Consider the following 20,493-nt stretch of genomic DNA (forward strand, 5'->3'; position numbering starts at 1 on the left):
TTTTATCATCATGCGCCAAGCAACTCTCATAGGAATGAATGAGGCCCCGCCTCCCACGCTGTATCCAGTTCTTATTATACATCTATGGGGCAGAGGTCAACCTGTATTAAAGTTTAAATCTTCCGGACAAAATTATAAAAAGTGCCGGTCAAAGGTCTTCTTTGTTATTTATTGAGCATTAAAACAAATGAATAACGACTCTATATAATAATAAAATACACGGAGCCTCTCTTTTTCCTCCCTCTCTTCGGACAGCGTCAGTGTCTGTCTCATGCAGCAGCTGATCCAGTAATGAGTGACCTGGCCGACAGTAAAAATAAGCATATTTATAACTAGTTTAGGTAGTTCGAGAGGTAATTAAAATAACTAAGGGCGATGATCTGACTGAAGTGTGTGTTTTACTCCGTTCCCCGCTGCATTACAGCGGGAGGAGCTGCAGGTGAGCAGAGCTGCGTGTCTCCGTCCTGTCAGATTAGACTTCACTCGCGTTTATGTCCATATCGAGAGAAAGATAAATAATCTGAATTCAGTGTGCAGTTTACTTTGACGCGGGGGTTAGCAGCAGAGGTGGGGAGAGGCGGGGCTATTGCGCCATCATTATCAGAACATGATCGTATAATTACTGAGTTTAGGCACGTTAATAACGTTTTAATGAAGTTGAATACAGTATATTCATATTTGTCAGTGATTTCATGTCAATTCGGCAAACATAAACATAAATGATCGTGGTGAAGATGATGATTAAATTAGGATTAAAAATCGAGAGCCGGGCTGCATTTCCTCCCGTTCGTTTTTTTAGACTAAACAACATTAAGTTCCGCTATACATCCAGTGTACTGTACAGTATCTGACTTTATTTCACATGAGCTCCAGTGTGGAACCCCACTGCACCCCCTGGTGGATCAATGATCCATTGCAGCTGGCTTCATTATAATTACATTTATTTATCACGGGGGCGTTCTCAAGTCAAGCTGGAGGTTTTCCCTTGAGCGAGGGCAGATCACGTACCAATCACGGCCCTCTCGTTTCAAACTGTCTGAAATTAAGTGCTACATCTGTAGGCAAGCAGAGATGCGTGCGACGACCTGGGTCTCTGAGCGGGGAAAGGACAGAATTAGTTGGGTGTCGTAGAGAACCGCAGTGACGCGTCCTAAAACGCGGAAGTAAGTTAGACCTTTTAGCACTTCCGGTTTCTTCGTCAAAAAGCAATGCATTTTTTCCATAGGGTTTTGGAAAATAGCTCGAAATAAGGTCTGTGGTTGACACAAATTTAAGAGATGAATCACGTTTTGTTCTACAACATTAAATACATCAGCAGTGAGCCCACTGGTGATTTTTGAAGAGTTTACGTGTCTGAAAAATGATGGTTGTTACAGAGTGGCCGAATAGGACTACAGAAATTGTCGAGGCCGTTGTACGTCATTACGCCGAACACGTAAACATTCCCGCTAAGTTTGTTTTCCCCCGTGTTCTGCTTGAAAGCAAGTACCTGCCTATCTTTAGTATAGTATCTTTAGTATCTGTATATCTATATCTGACCATTAGAATCTCTATTTTTGATATACAAATTCATAGAATAATTAATTACCAGTGTTTTCCAATTTTACTCGGCAGTTTGTTTCGTTAGCTAACGTTAGCTAAAGCTAGCGCTAATAGTTAGCTACGCAATGGTTGGTTGCTTTGCTCCGGGTTGCAGCCACAGGTCTTCGCGTGAAACGTGCTCGTTCTATCGTTTCCCGGCCAATGTTTTCCAAAGGAGAGTCTGGATTCGTGCCATGAGGTAAGCTGACGTTACATTTGTGTCCATGTCACGGTGAAACTATTGAAAAACTGAAAAGACCGCAACATAAGTAAAGATAATGAATACATCCTATTAAAACCTGTGTGGCTTATATGATAAGTCTAATTAGTACAAGCAGCCTAACGTTTCACCATGTAGATTGTAGTCAGGGAAATCAGTTTGACATATTGAACTAATAACAAATCAACTCTGGCTGGCAGAGAACTCTCTGCTCCATGGCGTCTCTTGGACGTAAAAGCACATGTACATTTCACATTTATATTCCATTTAATATTCCCCCCTCACATACTTTTGTATATATAATAACTTATATTTTGTTTTTCTTGTTATGCTGCTGCAACACAAACATTTCCCAAATGTTGATCAATACAGTAATATCTTATCTTAATTCATTAAGAAATATAACTATTATAATTAGTGTAGCAGCTGACACCTATTTTCAATATGGATTAGTCTACCATTTATTTATTTAGTTCAATTTTGATCTTTAAAAATGTCAAAATAGTGAAAATGTTCACAAGACTTATCAAAGTGCAAGGTTGTATCTTTAGATGTTTTGTTTTAGCCTATGTACTGTATGTCTTAATGCTCTTACAGTACTGTATATGTGACGGTGTGACTTCCATGAAACTAATATTTTATATCTTCCCAACAGACGAGCTGACAGGAAACCTAACACTCTAACAACCACAACATTGCAAAGGCGAGTAAATGTAAATTCAAAAAGATTCACAATTTGTGACCTGCTCTATCGAAATCAGTCGCATTGACCCGAAGATACATTTTGATTTGTATACACTGCTGGAAAGAGGATATTCCTAGCTTTCTAATGATATCAGGATTGTTTTTGTACTCCAAATATTAAGCGAAATATGTCACATTATATAATCATTTTGAGAAAAAGGCCTTCAAAGTTTCCTCTTCTCTGGAATCCATCGATCTGATTGATTATTAGTGGAGCAAATGATCAAAATACTACGGAGGGAAGATATTTTCGTTTGGATTACTGGTCTGGGGGAAGCTCGCGAGTGTGTGTGTGTGTGTATACGTGTGTGTGTGTTTGCGTCTTTTTACGTTTGTGTGTATTGCGTTTGTTTCCCGGGGAAAACCCTCACGAGAAACACCGGCTGTTGTTATGCCTGCTGTGACGTTACATTACTCCGTTCTCCGCTTGTAATTATGCCGTTACAAGCTTCAAAGTTGTATTTATCATCTGAATTTACCTCTGTCATGGCCTGGCTCTTGGCCATAACAAAAAGCGTGGGAAGGACAATAATATGTATATAAAAAGGTATTTATTTGGCAAAACGTAACGTGTCCAAAAAACAAACATAAGGCAAGGCAAAATAAGAATAAGCGCCGCTGCTCTCCGAGGTCCAGTCCTCTGGCGGGGAGAGACCTCGAGGCTCTGGCTCAGGCCTTTTAATCCTCCGGTGCGAGCTGTCAGGTGTCCTCAATCAGTGCGTCAGGTGTCCTCAATCAGTGTGGGCACAAGCAGAGGAGGATCATTAAAGGGCCCTACGCACCATAGGAGACCTCCAAGCAGGGGTCGTCACACCCCCCCCCCTTAAAGTCGGTGTCCCCAGGACCACCGGCATAACGAATGGACCCTATCCCAAACAAAAACAAAAAGTCACAGAACACAACAAATATATAGCACCCTCTCTTAGCGAACCCTAATTGTAATATACCACCTTATTACAACGTCTCTGGATGTGACCAAGCCCACCGCAGGAGTAGCACCTCCGGTCGTTGGCACGCCCACAGTCACGAGCCATGTGGCCTGGTTTGTTGCAGTTGTAGCACACGTCCTCCGTTTGGTCACAGTCCCTAGCCATATGTCCTTGATCTCCACACCGATAACAGAACATTTCCTTGCCACGTCCTCGACCCCTGCTGCCGCTGCCGCCACGACCACCATCAAAGCCGCCGCCACCACCACCACAACCACTTTGACCAGTGGAGCAATGCTTGGCCTTCTGGTTTCTACGCAACATAGTTTTGGCCATAGCCCGCGAGATCACGCAGGAGGACGTGACCTCTGGCACCACTGTAGAGCTCTCCTCAAACCCAGACTCAATCAGCCCACCATTCACTAAAAATGCCGGAAGAACATCAGCCCAAACTCTGCTACGTGCCAAACCGTTGCCCAGAATAAAATGTATCCCCTCGATTGGCAAAGCTGGACGTACACCAACAGCTATTTCACCTTTAACAAGGTCACAGTCAATATACACCTTATGAACAGGCATAGGAAGAACTTTTAATCCCATTCCCCAACTCAGAACTGTGTCACCTGTGTCACTTTCATCCGACAACGGCAAAACAGAGTCAAAAATATAGGAGTCAAAAGCCCCTGTGTCCCGCAAGATTTTGATTGGAACTCTGACATTACTACCTACCAATGACACCAAGCCGTCTCGTATAAATGGAGTATAAGATGCCAAAACCTCAGATCCACATAAGTGGGATTTAAGCACATCGGCACCAAAGCAGCTTTTCACAGGAGCAGCCAACGCAACAGGCCCAACAAAATATCTTCCTCCCTCAGATTTTGCTCTAAGCGCAGGACATTCTTCCTTCCAATGGCCTCTTTCACGACAGTAGTGGCAATCATCGTTATTAACCACATTAGATTTGATCAAACTCGATTTCTCTGGATCCATCCCAACATCCTTCCTATTTCCTTCACAAACAGTTAGTGCCCCAGAGCACCCTCCGAACCTGCTCTTATGAAGCAACACAAACTCATCAGCTGCCACTGCAGCTCCAGCCGCGGAAGTTACCTTGTGTTCTGTTATGTAAGTAGCAATCCTGTCAGGAAGAATATTTTTGAACTGTTCCAAAATCATGAGTTCACACAAATCGTCAAAAGAAGCGATTTCAAGAGCAGTTAACCAACGATTAAAATGAACCGACAAATCCCTCGCCATCTCCACATAGGTTTGACCATGTTTCTGCTCAAAGGACCTAAAACGCTGTCGATAGGCCTCTGGCACCAGTTCATATGCTCTAAGTACCGCCGATTTTATCTTACTATAACTAGAGCTATCCTCAAAACATAGGGAGGAATATGCAGACTGTGCTTTTCCTGTGAGAACACACTGAAGCATCAGTGCGCAGTCTGCATCAGGCCAATCTCTAGCCCTAGCTACACATTCAAACAACAACAAAAATGTGTCAGGATCACTTTCATTAAAGTGCGGCAGCAAGCGCAGGTTATTAATGTCAAAACGATGAGACCTGGGCACCTGTTCACCCTGCCCTTCACCATCTCTGAGAATAGACAGGTGATGTCCCTCCAACTCTATCTTGGCTTTCTCAGATTCTTGCCGTATCCGCTCCACTGTGATTTCCTTTTCAATTCCCAACGCATACTTTACTCTGTCATGTTCCAGCTGCAACAACAACAATTCCTTCTGCTGCTCAAAAGAAAGTGCACTAGCCTGAAAGAGGTTTTGACAAAACCCCCTCTTCCTTTGCAGCAAACACTCCTGTCTCACTCAATGTCGACACTATAGAGTCTTTGATGTTCCCCTTCATCTTCCTATCACCGACAATAGTCACCGAGAAATGCTCAGCAATCAATAGCAGCTGGTCTCTTGAAAAAGTGCCAAGAGACTCCTGAGACGGAGCTTCAATAAATGCCTCTACGTCAGCCATATTAATTTAGACCGGGCCCTCACCGGAATACAAAACCGAACCTTTTAAGCCGAGAGAGGAAAAAAACAACAAAAAAAAACCGGATCAACACCACAACGTTTGCTATGCGTCCAAAGTGGAACAACACTAACTTATTGATTGGAGTTTCCCCATTAACTGTTAACATCCCACTGACTAATCTCCTCCTTAGTCTTCATGCAGTTACTTGTGGTGGGTATTTATGCACTGGAGACCGCTGGCCCAGCAAAGCGACTAGCAGGCTAGCAACACTACTGAGACCACGGCCATGCTCCCAAGCCGAAGCTTCAACCACTTTCTCCGCAACACTACACACCCCGCTCAACAATCCCAAGGGAACAGCCGCTTAACCTGCCAGGGAAAACTCCGCACCGCTCCGCACTGCTCCACATACAACGCACCCGTGTCAACGAGAGACAAAGGAAAAATAAAGCAAACAGCTGATCACGGCTAAGAACAACTGGCAAACCCTGTCCTGAAATATAATGCAAAACAAATCAAAGCCTCACAAAGTGATCTAATCAGTCCCCAAACAACGATCTGAAATCTAATGTCCTTCCCACAATGAGCCGAAACAAAGAAACCGGCCGCCCTGCACACGCGCTCCCAACAAACTTTATACACGCGCACCAACTCCCAACACAAATCTTACCTATCCGTTGTTGTATCACAGATAAAAGAAGTGGACGAGCCCCCATCTGTCATGGCCTGGCTCTTGGCCATAACAAAAAGCGTGGGAAGGACAAGAATATGTATATAAAAAGGTATTTATTTGGCAAAACGTAACGTGGCCAAAAAACAAACATACGGCAAGGCAAAATAAGAATAAGCGCCGCTGCTCTCCGAGGTCCAGTCCTCTGGCGGGGAGAGACCTCGAGGCTCTGGCTCAGGCCTTTTAATCCTCCGGTGCGAGCTGTCAGGTGTCCTCAATCAGTGCGTCAGGTGTCCTCAATCAGTGTGGGCACAAGCAGAGGAGGATCATTAAAGGGCCCTACGCACCATAGGAGACCTCCAAGCAGGGGTCGTCACAACCGAAACAAGTTAAATATTCTGAAAGGCAAGACTTTGTTTAATTGAAATCAGATGAAAACAAACTGTTAGGGACCCTGCCGTGTTATTTATGATTACTCTACGCTTACATTCATAATGTCAGCCGTAGGGAGGGGGGGCGGCGCTGCGGAAGAGCAGATTGCCTGTCATCTTCCCTTTACAAGCTTAAAGAATGTATTTATCGTGTGAGTTTGGAAATAAAAGTTGCATATTCTGAAAGCCAAGACTTTGTTTATTTAAAATCAAACAAAACACCCGAACTCCGAAAAAATTGTTTTTTACGCAAATCCACGTTTATTTTTTAAATGAGCCGTTGCGACTTCCGACTGATTTCGATAGAGCGGGTCACATTTCTAAATTTATTTTTCTTTCTTGCAGTGAGGTGAAGCTCAATCAATCAATCAATCAATCAATCAATGTTTATTTATATAGCCCAATATCACAAATGTTACATTTGTCTCAGTGGTCTTCACAGTTTGTACAGAATATCAGTATGACAATACGACACCCTCTGTCCTTAGACCCTCACATCGTACAAGGAAAAACTTCCAGAGAAAACCCACAGTTTAAAGGGAAAAATGGGAGAAACCTCAGGGAGAGCAACAGAGGAGGGATCCCTCTCCAAGGACGGACAGACGTGCAATAGATGCCGTGTGTAAATTGAAAAGATAATACATTTGCAACATAGGTAGTCCAAATGTTTGGAAATGCATGTGTGTATAATAGGAAGATGAATCCACGAGTATATCCATCCAGGACTTATGATCCAGGACCACAGCCACGACTCAAGATCCAGGACTCGCAATCCATGACACAGGACCGCAGGATCATCCATGACTCCGGAACCCGGCGTATATAGACACCAAAAAGAAAGACATTTGGGGAAGCTGGGTTAATCGGAACATGAGAGTACACAGGTATAGACAGAGAGAAGGAAGAAGTAAGATGTCCCCCGACAAACTAAGCCTATATCAGCAAAACTTGGGGCTGAATCTAATCAGCCCTAACTATAAGCTTTATCAAAAAGGAAGGTCTTAAGCGCACTCTTAAAAACGGATAGGGTGTCTGCCGTCCGAACACAAACTGGAAGCTGATTCCACAAAAGTGGAGCTTGATAAGAAAAGGCTCTGGCTCCCATTGTACTTTTAGAGACTCTAGGAACAACCAACAACCCTGCATTCTTGGAACGCAATGCCCTAGTAGGACAATAGGGTATAATGAGTTCTTTAAGGTAAGATGGCGCCTGCCCATTAAGGGCTTTGTAGGCGAGAAGAAGAATTTTAAATTATATCCTGTGTTCTATAGGGAGCCAGTGTAAGGCAGCCAGAACAGGAGTAATGTGGTCCCTTTTCCTAACTCTGGTTAGTACACGAGCTGCAGCACTTTGAATCAGCTGAAGCGACTTGACTGACTTCTTGGTACACCCTGATAATAAGGAGTTACAATAATCCAGCCTTGAAGTAACAAATGCATGGACTAGTTTCTCTGCATCGTTTTGAGGCAAGATATGCCTGATTTTTGCAATGTTACGTAGATGGAAGTAGGCGGTCCTTGAAATTGATTTTATGTGGGTGTTAAAGGATATATCCTGATCAAATATAACACCAAGATTCCTTACAGTCTCACTGGAGGCCAAATTAATGCCATCCATAGTTAATATATCTTTAGATAATTTGTTTCATAGATTCTTCGGGCCAAGTACAATAACTTCAGTTTTGGTCGTGTTTAACATCAAAAAATGTAAGGTCATCCACGTTTTTAAGTCCTTCAGGCAGTCTTGAATTTTATTTAGATGATTAATTTCATCAGGCTTGATTGATAAATGTAGTTGAGTATCATCCGCATAACAATTAAAGTTTACAGAATGATTCCTTATAATATTGCCGAACGGAAGCATATATAGGGTGAACAAAATAGGTCCAAGCACTGAGCCCTGTGGCACTCCATGGCTAACTTTGGTTTGCATGGAAGATTCATCGTTGACACGTACAAACTGAGAGCGTTCAGATAGATAGGACCTAAACCAGCCTAAAGCAGTTCCCTGTATGCCAACTAAGTACTCTAGTCTTTGCAATAGGATATCATGGTCGATAGTATCCAATGCAGCACTAAGATCGAGCAAGACAAGAATAGAGACAAGTCCCTTGTCAGAGGCTATTAGAATGTCATTTGTGACTTTAACCAGAGCTGTCTCTGTGCTATGTTGTGTTCTAAAGCCAGACTGAAAATCTTCAAATAAATCATAGTTTTTTAAGTAATCACACAGCTGTTTTGCGACTGCTTTCTCAAGAATCTTTGAGAGGAACGGAAGATTAGAAATAGGTCTATAGTTGGCTAAAACCTCTGGATCGAGGTTGTGCTTTTTAAGAAGCGGTTTTATCACTGCTACTTTGAATGATTGTGGAACATAGCCTGATAATAAAGACATATTCATAATATTTAATAAAGAAGTGCTAATTAATGGAAAAACTTATTTTAACAGCTTAGTTGGAATCGGGTCTAAGATACACGTTGATGGTTTAGAAGAGAGAATCATTGAATTTAATTGTTCAAGGTTTATGGCTGAAAAGCATTCTAGTTTACTATCTAGTGTAATATTAGAACTTACGTTTCCGGGAGCTGTTGATAACACTATACTGGTCAAAGGCAAGAGTTCATTGATTTTGTTTCTAAGAGTAACAATTTTATCGTTAGAAAAGCACATAAAATCATTACTACTGAGTGCTATGGGAATAGAAGGCTCAGTCGAGCTGTGGCTCTCTGTCAGCCTGGCTACAGTGCTGAAAAGAAATCTTGCATTATTCTTATTCTCATCTATTAATGAAGAGTAGTATGCTGCTCTCGCCTTACGCAGTGCTTTCTTATATTCATTGAGTGTAATATGCCAAATTAAACGAGATTCTTCAAGTTTAGTGGAACGCCATATCCTTTCAAGTTGTCTCGACTTTTGCTTTATTTTGCGGGTTTCGGCATTATGCCATGGAGCTAATCTATGTTGTTTTATTTTCTTCATTTTCAAAGGAGCAACAGAGTCTAATTTTATTTGCAGCGCATCTGTAGCACTATCAACAACATAATCAATTTGGGGTTGTGTACATTTTGTATAAGTTTCCTCCCCTACATGCAGACATGCTATCGAGTTAAGTATTGGTGGAATCTCTTCCTTAAATTTGGCTATAGCACTAACAGATAGGTTTCTGCTGCAGGAGCTTTTGGCTAATGCTTTGTAGTCTAGTAACAGTACTTCAAAAGTTACTAAGAAATGGTCGGATAAAGCAGGATTATGCGGTTCGACTAATAGTTGCTCAATTTCAATACCATAAGTCAGAACAAGGTCAAGAGTGTGATTATAGCAGTGGTTTGGTTTATTTACACTCTGACAGAAACCAACAGAATCTAATATAGAGTTAAATGCAACAGTAAGGCTATTTTTATCATCGTCAACATGAATATTAAAGTCACCTACGATAATTACTTTATCTGTTTTAAGTACCAAAGCTGATGAAAACTCAGAGAATTCTGATAAGAATTCTGAATAAGGACCTGGTGCACGGTACACTGTAACAAATAAGATTGGCTGCAAAGTTTTCCAGGTCGGATGCGTAAGACTGAAAATGAGGATTTCAAAGGAGGTATAATTACATTTTTGTTTAGTATTGATAAGTAAACTTGAGTCAAAGATTGCTGCAACTCCACCTCCTCGGCCCGTGCCTCGGGCAATATGAGTATTGATATGTCTGGGTGGAGTGGCCTCATTTATGCTGACATTTTCTTCATGTCTCAACCAAGTTTCAGTGAGACAGCATATATCAATATTATAATCTGATATTAAATCATTTACCAGTATTGCTTTAGATGCTAGAGATCTTATGTTTAAGAGACCACATTTAATCTTCCTGTTTTGTTGCACTGTAGTAGTTGTTACATTTACTTTTATTAGGTTATTATGTATGACACCTCTATTAGGTTTTACCTTAAATTGTCCTTGGGCAAACACACACACCGTTAATATTGGGTATTTTATTGGGTTCGGGATTCCTATGGGTGACTGCCTAGGAGAGAGCGCAGAGAAGCGTGTAAGACTGCGACTCTGCCTCCTGGTCTCAACTCCAGTTTGTCATGGATTAAGTCCAAAGAGCCCTGAAATGTTTGCCGAAATGAGATTTGCACCTTCCAAAGTAGGATGAATGCCGTCTCTCTTAATCAGACCAGGTTTTCCCCAGAAGGCTGTCCAATTATTCACGAAGCCCACATTGTTTGCTGGGCACCACCAAGACAACCAGCGCTGAAATGATGACATGCGGCTATACATGTCATCATTGGTCAGATTGGGGAGGGGATCAGAGAAGATTACGGTGTCCGACATTGTTTTAGCATAACTACACACCGACGCCACATTAAGTTTGGTGCATTCTGATTGGCGTAAACGAACATCATTACCAACGACGTGAATAACAATCCTACTGTATTTACGTTTATTTTTAGCCAGCAGTCTAAGATGCGCCTCAACGTCGCCCGCTCTGGCCCCCGAAATGCATGTGACTGTGGACGCTTCGGTCTCTAAATTCACGTGTCTCATAATAGAGCTACCAATAACCAGAGTTGGCTTCTCAGCGGGTGTCTCGCTGAGTGGGGAATATCTGTTAGATATGTGAACGGGTTGGTGGGGACCTGCGGGTTTCGCGTTATGCCCCTTCTGAACAGTCACCCATTCTCCCTGCTGCTCGGGAGTTGCCGAGGGACGGCTAAGAGGAGCTACCTTTTGCCGGTCCGCACCGGCTAACATGGGCTTTACTGTAGCTGAGTTATTTTCTAAGATGCGGAGCCAGGCTTCTATGCCTATGATTCCCGCCTCCAACCTAACAACTATACTACATTTAACACATGTATCGGTACCAGTAAAGGAGGTAGGGGAGTAACCAAACATGAGACAGTTAGAGCAGGAAATAGCACCCGAGGGTGGGGAAAGAGCCATGGCTAGCTATCAAGCTAAAGTAGCTACCGTTAGCAAACCCGAAAAGAGTGTAGGCAACTGTGGAGTTACAGTCGCTAAGAGAAGGAGAGGTTGTGAGTGCTTAAGCTGTAGTAACGTGTGATTACAACGTCAGGCAGTTGCCGTGATCAAGAGTTTTAAAACGATCGATTAAGTTAAGATAATAAGCTATCAGCAACAGAACAGGCACACGGGATACCCGGAGATGACAACAACAACCGGAAGTTACAACATGCTTACCGCAATAGTGGTCCGTGATAACAATCCTGAAGCTCACCTTGCACTTGGTGCCAGTAAGGATGTTCCTCACGCAGGCTAAATGTTTCTCCTTCCTTACTGACACAGAAGCCCTTGATTTGCAATGCTTCACTAATTGTCATTTCCCTGGCTCCGTAGGGACACTTTACCTCCAGCACAGCGGAAGACCTTACCAGACCATCTGGAGATGCCCCCAACAATCCTGATTGGGAGAGCCACAAACCTGACTCATGGACCTGCATCTAGGTTGCAGTGGTAAATGCCTTGACGCCCTCACATTCATTCATAGTCCCCCACTGTACAGACAAAACACCATCAAGGGCCTGTTGTTACCCTGGCAATAAGGGAAGCAGTCACACGCTTTGACCTCAGGACAGCTCCAAAGTTGCTGGCAGTCAACCTTCCTTTCCTGAACAAATGCCAGTTTGGGTTGGTAAGCTGACCAGTGGTAGCCACCTGAGTTGCCCTCTGTTGCTCCTCAGACAATGCCATGCTTGCCACAATTGCATCAGGTCCCTGATGCCCAACAGATTTGATAATTTCAGGAACAGTAAGTGTTTCCAAGCTGTAGTGTTCCTCTTCTGGCTCGGGAGAGAGAAGCCAAGAAATTCCTGAGAACCTGCCCCCGAGTCTGTCCCTCAGCCAGTCATGATCTTCGGAGGTGGGCTCTCTTGTCAGCGGGTTGAATTAATTATTGGTTGGAGGAAATAGCTCCTCCACTGAATGTGTACGTTTAGCTGCCTTTGGCTTCTTCCACTGACAGGGGGTGTCAGTGCAGCTGAAATTGTGGATGGTAAAGATGACTAATGCAGCCGCATGACTGCATTTCCATTCTCCACGTGGGCATTCACATTTTGTGGAGAGAATTCCCTCTTCTCCTGTAGATAACTGTGGTGGTGGGATTGTTTTATTATTTAAAATATATTTACATTTGTAATGCCTTCCCAATTATCCCTTTAATTGTTTATAGCATACTGTATGTTTATTTCATGGATATTTCTGTGTTTTCTGGTGTGTAATATTTGTAATAAAGATTTCATGTGACACATAAAATGGATTTGTTGATGGGAATTAATGTCACTAATGTGAATAAATTAACTCAAGGTTAACGGTACTCTTGCTACTCACAGACAATATAAACCTTGTCCCTCATGCTAGCCCTGACAACACCGGTAAGCACACCTTCATCTAGGCTGCACTGTTTTACGTGTCCTGACGGTTCTCTCCTCTATCTACACTCTTCTTGTCATCTTTGTAAAACGATATCAGACTGGTAATTGACACAGCCATGACTTTTAGTTAAATTCAGTGTGGCTAAAATGAAAAGCTTTGTTAAAAAATGCAAGCGCGTGAAAGTCAAAGTCAGCTTCATTGTAAAAATTCTACATGTGTTATACATCCAGAAATATCGAAATATCGTTTCCCACAGTGTGAAATGTATACATAAAAAAAAAAAAAGGGCCTAGATAAACGTGATATAAATTAAACAAAACAAAAAGGGCCTAGATAACCGGTGTATACAGTTTAAAATGTTAATATATTGAAAGTGTTCAAAGTTCAGTTTCAGTGCAAGCCAGTTGAAACGATCTTAAGTTGGCGTGACGTTGAAGTCGTGCGACCCTGCTGCTGTACTAGCTTGTAGTTCGTTTATAGCATAACGTTAGCATTTTGCTTCTGTCGACTAGATTTATTATTAAAAAATTATAAAAGTAGGGTTGACATGTGGAGATTATCCGGCCGAACAAAACGTGATCCCTCTCTTAAATGTGTGTCAACCATAGACCTTATTTCGAGCTATTTTCCCAAATCCTATGGAAAAATTGCTTTGGTTTTTGACAAAGGAACTGGAAGGAGTTTACTACCGGGTTTTAGGACGCGTCACTGCGGTTCTCTATAGTCACAGAATAGCAAAGCTTATACAAGATAGGGCGCAGACAGAGTTTTGTGTAGCTAGGCGGAACGCCTCAGAAATCTGCTTTCACATGGATGTCTCATATCGCTATTAGACACTGTTGGAGCACCACCCAATTGAGTGGTTGGAAGGTTCACCTCGGCTCCGCGCGTCCCTTGATGAGCTGGTTCACAAAAGAAGGAACTCAAAGCACCAGGATAAAGGTTAAACAATAATCAGTTTTAATGGTAAAAAACAACAATACATAATACAGAGCACTCTGCAACAGTCCAAAATACAGAGTACTCCAGGCTCAAGTTCTACCACCGTGTGAGATACGTCTCGCGAACGGCCAGTCAGAAGAAGAGCGCCGAGCATAAGAATATCATAATATTTATACACACAAGTGGGGATGAGTTGTGTCGGTTGCTCCTCCCTCCATATTTCTAATTGGTTGCTTCACTCCTGGGCGGGGCCCTAGGCAGTGAGTTGGTAGTTCTCCATTGGCCGGTTTCACTTCTGGGCGGGGCCCTAGGCAATGAGTCAGCAGTCGTTGATTCCATCTGTTTCGCTCCATCTGTTTCGCTCCATCTCCTTACAGTGTGTGTGTGTGTGTGTGTGTGTGTGTGTGTGTGTGTGTGTGTGTGTGTGTGTGTGTGTGTGTGTGTGTGTGTGTGTGTGTGTGTGTGTGTGTGTGTGTGTGTGTGTGTGTGTGTGTGTGTGTGTGTGTGTGTGTGTGTGTGTGTGTGTGTGTGTGTGTCTCTCTGCCCTCAAGCAGTCCCACAACAATGCTTTGGAGTCATGACAGAACGCACATACATTCCCCCTAAACATCTTCAACACACACACATATGTTTAAGCCAACTACTCCAAGATGTTGTGGCAATTTAGCACTCACAACATGAAAGAATAAAACAGAGGAATCAAATAAAACACAAACACAGGCATAGTTGAGCAGTTATCATACAGCACATATAGCCACTGCAATGAACACACACACATCATATCATGCAGCCCACCACACAAATGTCACCTGTTTTTCTGTCTGAAAGCTATACTTGTATATGTTTAAAAGTCCTCGTCTCATGACCTCCTTAGGATTAGTTAACTAACAAAGGTTAACTGTTCTTATACCCTAAGGCCTTCTCTGAACTTCCTCCAACCTCGAAGTCCGCTCACTCAAAATGAATACATCTGTTGATAACTCAGAAGGACCATTGTCTCTCTAACTGTGTGACCCAATCGTCTCTGGCCTCTTCTAATATCTGAGGAAGCCCTCTCTTGGAGTTCCTCTGTTAATTGCAAAGACCATTGATAATTAGCAAAGAGACTCATGGGCCTCTTCTAATATCTGGAAACTGTAATTAAAGTATAGTTATATTGAGAAGGTCCAAGACTTGACATAACATTTTCCTCCTTTTATTAATTTAAGTTTCCAGATCATACAAAAAACTCTTAAAGATAACCTACTGAGTTCCGCCCTTGAAAGCCCAAAATGACTTTCTGAAAAATACTTATCAACGGGTAATCATTTTACTCAAGGCAGAAATCACAGGTTATACTGTACCTTACCTACTCACAAATAGCCCAAAAAAACTTTTTGATTATAACACAAAAGTGGAAGAAAAGCCCATTTGCGCTAATCTACTTCGACTTAAAATGGGACATCATTTTAGCAATATATATAAAAAACCTCTCTGTAATTAAGAGGAAAAATTTGACTCGTCCATTCAAGTTAAACACACATCCTATATATCAGGTGACATTAAAATGAATATACCAGAAATACGCTGTATTAAACGTTCTGCTATAACACGTTACTTTAACATCTGTGTCCTTGAGCTGTAGAAAGTATAACGGTTATCAGAATATGGAAGTTCAAACTTTGTGTGAAGAGGAGTAGTTTCAACATAGTCTGCCAAATCAGTTCTGTGGCCTTGAAGGGCTTAAGAATAATAACCCTCATTAGAGTATGCACAGAAAACAGCACATATCAAGAAATGGTACAGTAGTGTTAGACCAGCGGTTCTCAAACTGTTCTCAAGCGCGGTGGTCCGTGAGGGTATTGCAGGTGGTCCTTGGAAAAAAGCTAAATAAGATCCACTTTTTACTATCAAGGATTTTCGGAGATCGCCTCATATGTGACTTTCTCTATCTAAATCAGTCGCATTGACCCGAAGACACATTTTGAGTTGAATACACTGTTGGAAAGAGGAGATTCCTAGCTTTCTAATAATATCAGGCACTGAGGTAGTGGTCGTTGGGCTCATTGGACATTTATGAGAGAAAATCTCTAATGTCCGAGTGCAAGTGAATCCACCACAAGACACGAGCCTTGTAACCCCTCCCCCGGCCCTGGCGCGAGCGTGGAAATATGATTGACGGTGATTTCATTTGAACTGGACCGCGCAAAACGAGAAGCATCCGGACCCAAGTACTGTACACGGAAGGAACGAGGTATTTGAAGTCTACAATGACAGAGAAGAGACTGTCAAGTTTGGCTGTAGTCAGCATTGAATCAAAACGCACTAAAGCTTTGGATCTTGATCAGTTTGTGAGGTGTTTTGCTGGAACATAATGGTAATCGCTGCATCATAACAGTGATTGACAGCTGATAGGAATAATATGATTGTTAATATCATCATATTAATTCAGACAAACATCGATGAGATAGTTAATTAATGTACTTATTGCAGCAGTCTTTATAGATTTTGTACCCCTGGTCCAAGAGTGAAACAAACTAATTCAGTTATTGTTCAGTTAAAATGCATTCAATTAGGCCTATGTCTGCCATCTTATATATTTCTATTTAAGGCTTTACTGATGTCCCACAATAATGTCACGTATTTTATTGAGTTAAAATGTCAATATTTTGGCTTTCCAAGTTAACATTGATTGATATGACTGCGATTAAACCAGCATCAATCAATCAATCAATCAATGTTTATTTATATAGCCCAATATCACAAATGTTACATTTGTCTCAGTGGACTTCACAGTTTGTACAGAATATCAGTATGACAATACGACACCCTCTGTCCTTAGACCCTCACATCGTACAAGGAAAAACTTCCAGAGAAAACCCACAGTTTAAAGGGAAAAATGGGAGAAACCTCAGGGAGAGCAACAGAGGAGGGATCCCTCTCCCAGGACGGACAGACGTGCAATAGATGCCTTGTGTAAATTGAAAAGATAATACATTTGCAACATAGGTAGTCCAAATGTTTGTAAATGCATGTGTGTATAATAGGAAGATGAATCCACGAGGATATCCATCCAGGACTTATGATCCAGGACCACAGCCACGACTCAAGATCCAGGACTCGCGATCCATGACACAGGACCGCAGGATCATCCATGACTCCGGATCCCGGCGTATATAGACACCAAAAAGAAAGACATTTGGGGAAGCTGGGTTAATCGGAACATGAGAGTACACAGGTATAGACAGAGAGAAGGAAGAAGTAAGATGTCCCCCGACAAACTAAGCCTATATCAGCAAAACTAGGGGCTGAATCTAATCAGCCCTAACTATAAGCTTTATCAAAAAGGAAGGTCTTAAGCGCATAGGGTAGGGTGTCTGCCGCCCGAACACAAACTGGAAGCTGATTCCACAAAAGTGGAGCTTGATAAGAAAAGGCTCTGGCTCCCATTGTACTTTTAGAGATTCTAGGAACAACCAACAACCCTGCATTCTTGGAACGCAATGCGTAGTAGGGTATAATAAGTTCTTTAAGGTAAGATGGCGCCTGCCCATTAAGGGCTTTGTAGGCCAGAAGAAGAATTTTAAATTCTATCCTGTGTTCTATAGGGAGCCAGTGTAAGGCAGCCAGAACAGGAGTAATGTGGTCCCTTTTCCTAACTCTGGTTAGTACACGAGCTGCAGCATTTTTGAATCAGCTGAAGCGACTTGACTGACTTCTTGGTACACCCTGATAATAAGGAGTTACAAGAATCCAGCCTTGAAGTAACAAATGCATGGACTAGTTTCTCTGCATCGTTTTGAGGAAAGATATGCCTGATTTTTGCAATGTTACGTAGATGGAAGTAGGCGGTCCTTGAAATTGATTTTATGTGGGCGTTAAAGGATGAATCCTGATCAAATATAACACCAAGATTCCTTGCAGTCTCACTGGAGGCCAAATTAATGCCATCCGTATATCTTTAGATAATTTGTTTCGTAGATTCTTCGGGCCAAGTACAATAACTTCAGTTTTGGTCGTGTTTAACATAAAAAATGTTAAGGTCATCCACGTTTTTAAGTCCTTGAGGCAGTCTTGAATTTTATTTAGATGATTAATTTCATCAGGCTTGATTGATAATTATAGTTGAGTATCATCCGCATAACAATTAAAGTTTACAGAATGATTCCTTATAATATTGCCTAACGGAAGCATATATAGTGTGAACAAAATAGGTCCAAGCACTGAGCCCTGTGGCACTCCATGGCTAACTTTGGTTTGCATGGAAGATTCATCGTTGACACGTACAAACTGAGAGCGTTCAGATAGATAGGACCTAAACCAGCCTAATGCAGTTCCCTGTATGCCAACTAAGTGCTCTAGTCTTTGCAATAGGATATCATGGTCGATAGTATCAAATGCAGCACTAAGATCAAGCAAAACAAGAATAGAGACAAGTCCCTTGTCTGAGACTATTAGAATGTCATTTGTGACTTTAACCAGAGCTGTCTCTGTGCTATGTTGTGTTCTAAAGCCAGACTGAAAATCTTCAAATAAATCATAGTTTTTTAAGTAATCACACAGCTGTTTTGCGACTGCTTTCTCAAGAATCTTTGAGAGGAACGGAAGATTAGAAATAGGTCTATAGTTGGCTAAAACCTCTGGATCGAGGTTGTGCTTTTTAAGAAGCGGTTTTATCACTGCTACTTTGAATGATTGTGGAACATAGCCTGATAATAAAGACATATTCATAATATTTAATAAAGAAGTGCTAATTAATGGAAAAACTTATTTTAACAGCTTAGTTGGAATCGGGTCTAAGATACACGTTGATGGTTTAGAAGAGAGAATCATTGAATTTAATTGTTCAAAGTTTATGGCTGAAAAGCATTCTAGTTTACTATCTAGTGTAATATTAGAACTTACGTTTCCGGGAGCTGTTGATAACACTATACTGGTCAAAGGCAAGAGGTCATCGATTTTGTTTCTAAGAGTAACAATTTTATCGTTAAAAAAGCACATAAAATCATTACTACTGAGTGCTATGGGAATAGAAGGCTCAGTCGAGCTGTGGCTCTCTGTCAGCCTGGCTACAGTGCTGAAAAGAAATCTTGCATTATTCTTATTCTCATCTATTAATGAAGAGTAGTAGGCTGCTCTCGCTTTACGTAGTGCTTTCTTATATTCATTGAGAGTAATATGCAAAATTAAACGAGATTCTTCAAGTTTAGTGGAACGCCATATCCTTTCAAGTTGTCTCGACTTTTGCTTTATTTTGCGGGTTTCGGCATTATGCCATGGAGCTAATCTATGTCGTTTTATTTTCTTCTTTTTCAAAGGAGCAACAGAGTCTAATTTTATTCGCAGCGCATCTGTAGCACTATCAACAACATGATCAATTTGGGGTGGTGTACATTTTGTATAAGTTTCCTCCCTTACATGCAGACATGCTATCGAGTTAAGTATTGGTGGAATCTCTTCCTTAAATTTGGCTATAGCACTAACAGATAGGTTTCTGCTGCAGGAGCTTTTGACTAATGCTTTGTAGTCTATTAACAGTACTTCAAAAGTTACTAAGAAATGGTCGGATAAAGCAGGATTATGCGGTTCGACTAATAGTTGCTCAATTTCAATACATAAGTCAGAACAAGGTCGAGAGTGTGATTATAGCAGTGGGTTGGTTTATTTACACTCTGACAGAAACCAACAGAATCTAATATAGAGTTAAATGCAACAGTAAGGCTATTTTTATCATCGTCAACATGAATATTAAAGTCACCTACGATAATTACTTTATCTGTTTTAAGTACCAAAGTTGATAAAAACTCAGAGAATTCTGATAAGAATACTGAATAAGGACCTGGTGCACGGTACACTGTAACAAATAAGATTGGCTGCAAAGTTTTCCAGGTCGGATGCGTAAGACTAAAAACGAGGCTTTCAAAGGAGGTATAATTTAATTTTTGTATAGTATTGATAAGTAAACTTGAGTCAAAGATTGCTGCAACTCCACCTCCTCGGCCCGTGCCTCGGGCAATATGAGTATCGATATGGCTGGGTGGAGTGGCCTCATTTATGCTGACATATTCTTCATGTCTCAACCAAGTTTCAGTGAGACAGCATATATCAATATTATAATCTGATATTAAATCATTTACCAATATTGCTTTAGATGCTAGAGATCTTATGTTTAAGAGACCACATTTAATCTTCCTGTTTTGTTGCACTGTAGTAGTTGTTATATTTACTTTTATTAGGTTATTATGTATGACACCTCTATTAGGTTTTACCTTAAATTGTCCTTGGGCAAACACACACACCGTTAATATTGGGTATTTTATCGGGTTCGGGATTCCTATGGATGACTGCCTAGGAGAGAGCGCAGAGAAGCGTGTAAGACTGCGACTCTGCCTCCTGGTCTCAACTCCAGTTTGTCATGGATTAAGTCCACAAAGCCCTGAAATGTTTGCCGAAATGAGATTTGCACCTTCCAAAGTAGGATGAATGCCGTCTCTCTTAATCAGACCAGGTTTTCCCCAGAAAGCTGTCCAATTATTTACAAAGCCCACATTGTTTGCTGGGCACCACCAAGACAACCAGCGCTGAAATGATGACATGCGGCTATACATGTCATCAT

At 41.6% G+C, this 20,493-nt stretch overlaps 2 protein-coding genes and 1 long non-coding RNA gene across 3 annotated transcripts in view; 2 read left to right on the forward strand and 1 right to left on the reverse strand.

Moving 5' to 3' along the window:
- Positions 1-20,493, reverse strand: part of LOC307042245 (uncharacterized protein) — a 492,007-nt gene that overhangs the window by 391,293 nt on the left and 80,221 nt on the right. The window lies entirely within an intron of this gene.
- Positions 1-20,493, forward strand: part of adgra1b (adhesion G protein-coupled receptor A1b) — a 324,973-nt gene that overhangs the window by 40,145 nt on the left and 264,335 nt on the right. The gene's annotated exons all lie outside the window — the stretch shown is intronic.
- Positions 996-12,056, forward strand: LOC307042252. Its single transcript, XR_013809051.1, has 3 exons — positions 996-1,780; positions 2,457-2,504; positions 11,922-12,056. It is a non-coding gene; the product is annotated as an uncharacterized lncRNA (long non-coding RNA).

Source organism: Notothenia rossii (genome assembly GCF_949606895.1).
Source record: "Notothenia rossii genome assembly, chromosome: 6".
Taxonomy (NCBI): domain Eukaryota; kingdom Metazoa; phylum Chordata; class Actinopteri; order Perciformes; family Nototheniidae; genus Notothenia; species Notothenia rossii.